General features: G+C 43.6%; 1 pseudogene; it reads right to left on the bottom strand.

Annotated features, from left to right (window-relative positions):
* Positions 1-470: 470 nt before the first annotated feature.
* Positions 471-986, bottom strand: LOC115193448 (toll-like receptor 4; annotated as a pseudogene).
* Between the last annotated feature and the right edge of the window lie 7,382 nt (positions 987-8,368).

Here is an 8,368-nt window from a genome sequence, read left to right as displayed (position 1 = left end):
ATGTAAAGATATTTACATTACAACCCTGGTTGGCTGATAGAATAGTCTAGAGCTCACTCCCTTACCCAGATAAATGGTCATTGGTCTATTATAATCAGATCAGATTGTGATGTCATGATCTGTGCCAAAAACTCCATCCCATCTGAACAGGCTCAAATTCCAGAGCATTATTATAATTTTCACACTTTCAGAGTGTTATTTCGACCTTATAATTTGGAAATATCATTAAAAAAACAAGAACATCACATTTTTAACTGCACTGCCCCTTTAAGTCAACAAATGACAACATTAAGGTACACATGTGCAGTACTGCGTATTATATGCAGTATACCTGGAATAATCTATTGGATCAAAAAGGTTATTATGAAATGCAAAGATTTTAAATGTATAACCTAAGTAAAGGGTTTAAAAACATAAAATACTCACTTCTAAAAACCTGAGCACACAAAGTGATGACATCCAGAACCAGTTTATCGTTGTGTTTTTGAGATGACAGGCTTTCTGAGGTGATTCCAGAACCTCTTTCTGCTGATGGGGTTGTCCCTCCATTTTAGGTAAGTGTTCATCTTTAGGTACTTGTGGAGACCAAGAACTTTCTTGGTCCTCTCCTCCTCCACGTCCTCCAGTATGATGATGATGATGTTGGGGTTGCCCTCCATCACCAGCCAGGACTGAGCCACCTCAAACGCAAAGCAACACCACGCGCTTTCGATAAAGTGGTGCGACACCACCACGATGTGGGCATTACTATCTACCGATGATGCCCTCGTCAATGATGTTGGAGGAGAACGACTTGCCCACTTCTAAGTCCCGCTCATGGAGGCACAGCTGAATGGGAGGGACTCCTTTCTCAAGTTTCTCCACCAGTTCCTCCATCATCCAGGCCTTGTCCTTGCTGGAGTAGATACAAAGGCATCGTAAAGGCAATCCTGCTGGCGGGAGATCTTGTAACCCCTCAGCAAAACGCAGCAGTAATGCAGATGCATGATGATGGCGCAGGAGGTTAGGGCTGCCGTCTTATCGGCTCTCAACCAATCATATTATTTTGTTAGTTTTTTTCGCGTTGTTCGTAACTTGTTTTGTACATAATGTTGCTGATATCGTCTCTTATGACCGAAAAGAGCTTCTGGACATCAGAACTGGGATGTTACTAATCTGCCCTTGCCTTCCATTCTGCTAGCTAACGTTCAATCGCTGGAAAATAAATGGGACGAACTGAAAGCACGTACAGTCGTATGAAAAAGTTTGGGCACCCCTGACAATTTCCATGATTTCCATTTATAAATAATTGGGTGTTTGGATCAGCAATTTAATTTTGATCTATAAAATAACTGATGGACACAGTAATATTTCACTAGTGAAATGAGGTTTATTGGATTAACAGAAAATGTGCGATATGCATCAAAACAAAATTAGACAGGTGCATAAATTTGGGCACCCCAATAGAAAAATCACATCAATATTTAGTAGAGCCTCCTTTTGTTAAAATAACAGCCTCTAGACGCTTCCTATAGCCTCTAATGAGTGTGTGGATTCTGGATGAAGGTATTTTGGACCATTCCTCCTTACAAAACATCTCCAGTTCAGTTAGGTTTGATGGTTGCCGAGCATGGACAGCCCGCTTCAAATCATCCCACAGATTCTCAATGATATTCAGGTCTGGGGTCTGGGGACTGGGATAGCCTGTCCAGAACATTGTACTTGTTCCTCTGCATAAATGCCTGGGTAGATTTTGAGCAGTGTTTTGGGTCGTTGTCTTGTTGAAATATCCAGCCCCAGCGTAACTTCAACTTTGTGACTGATTCTTCAACATTATTCACAAGAATCTGCTGATATTGAGTGGAATCCATGCGACCCTCAACTTTAACAAGATTCCCAGTACCGGCACTGACCACACAGCCCCACAGCATGATGGAACCCCCACCAAATTATACTGTGGGTAGCAAGTGTTTTTCTTGGAACGCTGTGTTCTTTTGCCGCCATGCATAACGTCCCTTGTTATGACCAAATAACTCAATCTTTGTTTCATCAGTCCACAGCACCGTATTCCAAAATGAAGCTGGCTTGTCCAAATGTGCGTTTGCATACCTCAAGCGACTCTGTTTGTGGCGTGTGTGCAGAAAAGGCTTCTTCCGCATCACTCTCCCATACAGCTTCTCCTTGTGCAAAGTGCACTGAATTGTTGAACGATGCACAGTGACACCATCTGCAGCAAGATGATGTAGGTCTTTGGAGGTGGTCTGTGGGCTGTTTTTGACCGTTCTCACCATCCTTCGTCTTTGCCTCACCGATATTTTACTTGGCCTGCCACTTCTGGCCTTAACAAGAACTGTGCCTGTGGTCTTCCATTTCCTCACTATATTCCTCACAGTGGACACTGACAGCTTACATCTCTGCGATAGCTTTTTGTAGCCTTCCTCTTAACCATAATGTTGAACAATCTTTGTTTTCAGGTCATTTGAGAGTTGTTTTGAGGCCCCCATGTTGCCACTCTTCAGAAGAGAGTCAAAGAGAACAACAACTTGCAATTGGCCAACTTAAATACCTTTTCTCATGATTGGATGCACTTGTCTATGAAGTTCAAGGCTTAATGAGCTCACCAAACCAATTGTGTGTTCCAATTAATCAGTGCTAAGTAGTTACAGGTATTCAAATCAACAGAATGACAAGGGTGCCCAAATTTTTGCATAGCCTATTTTTCACATCTGATTTAATTTCATACAACTTAATATTGCTACACTAAAAATCTTTGTCTGGACAATACCCCAGGACTCAGCTTTTATTAGAAAATGAATGGCATGCCACTGTGATCATTTTCTGTGACGACAGAGTAAATTATTATGCAGCCTCAGAGGGGTGCCCAAACTTTTTCATATGACTGTAAGTACCAAAGTAAAATAATAAATCATTTAAAAAAATGTTTTAACAGATAGCCAGGGGCAAACTCTAACACTCATACATCATTTACAAATGCCAGATCATAGGCAGTAGGGATGACCAGGGATGTTCTCTTGATAAGTGCATGAATTGGACCATTTTCCTGTCCTGCTAAGCATTCAAAATGTAACGAGTACCTTTGAGTGTCAGGATAAATGTATGGGGTAAAAATGTATGACAAAAACACTTGTACTAAACGAAAGATAATGATCTGTTTTAAACAATTGATTTTGGGAGATTGTGATGACTATAAACATTAATGCTAACATCACCAATCTGAGGTAAAAATGATGTGTATTTCCTGTAATTCACGTGTGGTGAAAATGTTAATCTGTGTAATGTAGTAACACGTTCTGTCCACGATAGGGAAGTTACCGTAATATAACGTAGTAATTCAATATTTTCTAAATGATAATAAATGTAACACACACACATTTTCACAACAATGACATATATTTCTTCCTATTTTAACCATGGAGAGACATTTTAAATGCTCCTAAACACAATTTAACCAGGACCTAGTTTAGAGGCCGTGTGGCTCAGTTGGTAGAGCATGGTGCTTGCGATGCCAGGTATGTGGATTCGATTCCCACGGGGGGCCAGTATGAAGACGTATGCACTCACTACTGTAAATCGCTCAGGATAAAAGCGTCTGCTAAATGTCTAAAATGTAGAGCGTCCACTGGATCTGTGCAGCAGGCTAAAAGTTTGACTTCCCTATGTAGAGGGTGAATAGGTGAATGACATTCTGCATATGGCTAATAAGAAGAGAATATGATGATAAGTTTGTATTAATTCCCAATAGGAATCAAAGTGAATTATACTTACTGGATGAAGTTAAACAAGCCTTCCTGAATGAACTTTCGTAAACTACATTACTAAATAATCTGCCTCTGAAAAGCTAAGCAGTGTTGGTCCCTGGATGGGAGACCAGATGCTGCTGGAAGTGGTGTTGGAGTGCCAGTAGGAGGCACTTTTTCCTCAGGTCTGAAAAGATATCCCAATGCTCCATTGGGGACATTGCCCTGTGTAGGGTGCCGTCTTTCAGATGGGATGTTAAACAGGGGCCCTGAATCTCTGTGGTCACTAAAGATCCCATGGCACTTATCATAAGAGTAGGAGTATTAACCCTGGTGTCCTGGCTAAATTCCCAATCTGGCCCTCGTAGCATCATGACCACCTAATCCTCCACAGATTTCAATTGGCTCATTCATCCCCCTCCTCTCCCCTGTAACTATTCCCCAGGTCGTTGCTGTAAATGACAATGTGTTCTCAGTCAATTTACCTGGTAAAATAATGGTACAATAAAAAAATATGAACACATGAAGGTGTTGCTCCTCAAAGTGATGGAAAAACACAGAACATTTATGATTAAACGAACATTGACAATTAATCATGTGTCAAAATAAGAGAAAACTGCAACTGGAACTTGTATTACAGTCATTATTCCTATAGGCAACTATAAGGAAACAACAGCATAATAACACTGCATATTACACTGGTAGTTCCTCTGATGTAGGGCCTTGTTTGGTCTATCTGGTTGAAACCTGGCGTAAAGGTTAAGTGTTGGATTGACAGTCTCAGGGTCCTGTGTTCATGTCCTGGTTGGGGCTACTTCCCCCTGAATATGCCACATGTGACGACCCTCCCACTCTGCCTGCCAAATTATTTTTCTCTGCTCTTGTTTTCCTGGGCTCGGTTGCGTGCATAGATGGTGATAATGAAGGGTGTTGAAAGGTGCCAAAGCAAACAAACAAGCCACAAAATGCCACAGCCAAAATCCAACAGTGTGTCTGCGTGGAGTCTCCTCAATATATGGGGGAAAGGTGTATTTATCCCCAGGACACACCTGGGCTCGGGTGTGTCTCGGGGATAAATACATCTTTCCCCCATACATCGAGGAGACTCCACACAGACACACTTGGATTTTGGCTGTGGCATTTTGTGGCTTATTTGTTTGCTTTGGCACCTATAAGTGACGAGCTGACCTTGACCAAACTACTCTGAAGGCTCAGGTGTGATGACGTCACATGCCAGACTAGGAAAGGACAGGGGTTTCAGATAATATTTTTAAAGCACTCATAGTGCTTTATGATGTATGGTGGTTGGATCGGTGGATGGTCAGACTCGTATTCAATTAAGGCAACTAATTCAATTCTCTTCAATCCCAGCCCCTGTGTGAGGAGGGTTTGTCAAGGAGTCACTGCTACTGGGAGGTGGACTGGAGAGGAACAGATACAGACATCGCCATCACCTACCAAAGCATCAACCGCGAGGGCAACAGCATGCAGCCTGGGGTGGAATGACAAGTCCTGGAGCCTGTACTGCTCTGAGGACAAATACTCCTTCGTGCACAAGAACCAAAGCATAGCACAGTGTGGAAATCAGCTAGAAAGATGTGTCGGCATCGAGTAATTGTCTCTGGCCCCCTCCCAGTTAGGGGGAGTGATGAGCTTTACAGCAGTCTCACAACTCAATTGCTGGTTGAAAACTGTTTTCTGCCCCTCCCAAAAGATAGAATTTGTAGATAATTGGCCCTCTTTCTGGGACTCACCCACAAACAGGACCAAGCCTGGCCTGTTGAGGAGTGACGGACTCCATCCTAGCTGGATGGGTGCTCTCATCTTATCTACGAACATAGACAGGGCTCTAACTCCTCTAGCTCCACAATGAAATAGGGTGCAGGCCAGGCAGCAGGCTGTTAGCCAGCCTGACAGCTTAGTGGAGTCTGCCACTAGCACAGTCAGTGTAGTCAGCTCAGCTATCCCCATTGAGACCGTGTCTGTGCCTCGACCTAGGTTGGGCAAAACTAAACATGGCGGTGTTCGCGTGGAGTTCCAGGTCTCCGGCAGCCTCTGGAACTGCCGGTCTGCGGCCAACAAGGCAGAGTTCATCTCAGCCTATGCTACCCTCCAGTCCCTCGACTTCTTGGCGCTGACGGAAACATGGATTACCACAGAAAACACTGCTACTCCTACTGCTCTCTCCTTGTCTGACCACGTGTTCTCGCATACCCCGAGAGCATCTGGTCAGCGGGGTCGTGGCACTGGAATCCTCATCTCTCCCAAGTGGACATTCTCTCTTTCTCCCCTGACCCATCTGTCTATCTCCTCCTTTGAATTCCATGCAGTCACAGTCACTAGCCCATTGAAGCTTAACATCCTTATCATTTATCGCCCTCCAGGTTCCCTTGGAGAGTTCATTAATGAGCTTGATGGCTTACCCCTCACAGTTCTGGGTGACTTTAACCTGTTAGGGCTAGGGGGCAGTATTTACACGGCCGGATAAAAAACGTACCCGATTTAATCTGGTTACTACTCCTACCCAGTAACTAGAATATGCATATAATTATTGGCTTTGGATAGAAAACACCCTAAAGTTTCTAAAACTGTTTGAATGGTGTCTGTGAGTATAACAGAACTCATATGGCAGGCAGAAACCTGAGAAGATTCATTACAGGAAGTGTCCTCTCTGACAAGATCTTGTTCTTCTTGTCTCTGTTTATTGAAGACTGAGGATCTTTGCTGTAACGTGACACTTCCTACGGCTCCCATAGGCTCTCAGAGCCCGGGAAAAAGCTGAATGATATCGAGGCAGCCCCAGGCTGAAACACATTTGCGCTTTTGGCAAGTGGCCGATAAGAGGATAATGGGCTTAGGCGCGTGCACAAGTCGAGCCCGTGCTTTATTTTCTTTCGTCTATTTACCTAAACGCAGATTCCCGGTCGGAATATTATCGCTTTTTTACGAGAAAAATGGCATCAAAATTGATTTTAAACAGCGGTTGACATGCTTCGAAGTACGGTAATGGAATATTTAGAATTTTTTGTCACGAAATGCGCCGTGCTCGTAACCCTTATTTACCCTTTCGGTTAGTGTCTTGAACGCACGAACAAAACGCAGCTGTTTGGATATAACAATGGATTATTTGGGACCAAACCAACATTTGTTATTGAAGTAGAAGTCCTGGGAGTGCATTCTGACGAAGAACAAAGGGAATCAAACTTTTCTAATAGTAAATCGGAGTTTGGTGAAGGCTAAACTTGCTGGGTGTCTAAATAGCTAGCCCTGTGATGCCGGGCTATCTACTTAGAATATTGCAAAATGTGCTTTCACCAAAAAAGCTATTTTAAAATCGGACATATCGAGTGCATAGAGGAGTTCTGTATCTATAATTCTTAAAATAATTGTTATGCTTTTTGTGAACGTTTATCGTGAGTAATTTAGTAAATTGTTAGTAAATTCGCCGGAAGTTTGCGGGGGGTATGCTAGTTCTGAACGTCACATGCTAATGTAAAAAGATGGTTTTTGATATAAATATGAACTTGATTGAACAAAACATGCATGTATTGTATAACATAATGTCCTAGGTGTGTCATCTGATGAAGATCATCAAAGGTTAGTGCTGCATTTAGCTGTCTTCTGGGTTTTTGTGACATTATATGCTAGCTTGAAAAATGGGTGTCTGATTATTTCTGGCTGGGTACTCTGCTGACATAATCTCATGTTTTGCTTTCGTTGTAAAGCCTTTTTGAAATCGGACAGTGTGGTTAGATTAACGAGAGTCTTGTCTTTAAAATGCTGTAAAATAGTCATATGTTTGAGAAATTGAAGTAATAGCATTTCTAAGGTATTTGAATAACGCGCCACAGGATTCTACTGGCTGTTACGTAGGTGGGACGATTTGGTGCCACCTACCCTAGAGAGGTTAACCTCCCTACATCTACCTTTGACTCATTTCTCTTTGCCTCCTTCTTTCCACTCCTCTCCTCTTTTGACCTCACCCTCTCACCGTCCCCCCCTACTCACAAGGCAGGCAATACGCTTGACCTCATCTTTACTAGATGCTGTTCTTCTACTAATCTCACTGCAACTCCCCTCCAAGTCTCCGACCACTACCTTGTATCCTTTTCCCTCTCGCTCTCCAACACTACTCACTCTGCCCCTACTCAGATGGTATTGCGCCGTCGCAACCTTCGCTCTCTCTCTCCTGCTACTCTCTCCTCTTCCATCCTATCATCTCTTCCCTCTGCTCAATCCTTCTCCAACCAATCTCCTGATTCTGCCTCCTCAACCCTCCTCTCATCCCTTTCTGCATCCTTTGACTCTCTATGTCCCCTATCCTCCCGGCCGGCTCGGTCCTCCCCTCCTGCTCCGTGGCTTGACGACTCATTGCAAGCTCACAGAACAGGGCTCCGGGCAGCTGAGCGGAAATGGAGGAAAACTAGCCTCCTTGCGGACCTGGCATCTTTTCACTCCCTCATCTCTACATTTTCTTCCTCTGTTTCTGCTGCTAAAGCCACTTACTACCACTCTAAATTCCAAGCATCCTCCTCTAACACTAGGAAGCTCTTTGCCACCTTCTCCTCCCTCCTGAATCCTCCTCCCCCTCCCCCCCCCTCCTCCCTCTCTGCGGATGACTTTGTCAACCA

The sequence above is a fragment of the Salmo trutta genome, chromosome 5 (assembly GCF_901001165.1).
Source record: "Salmo trutta chromosome 5, fSalTru1.1, whole genome shotgun sequence".
Taxonomy (NCBI): domain Eukaryota; kingdom Metazoa; phylum Chordata; class Actinopteri; order Salmoniformes; family Salmonidae; genus Salmo; species Salmo trutta.
The sequence above is the reverse complement of the archived record's forward strand: the minus strand, read 5'-3'. Positions and strand labels throughout refer to the sequence as shown.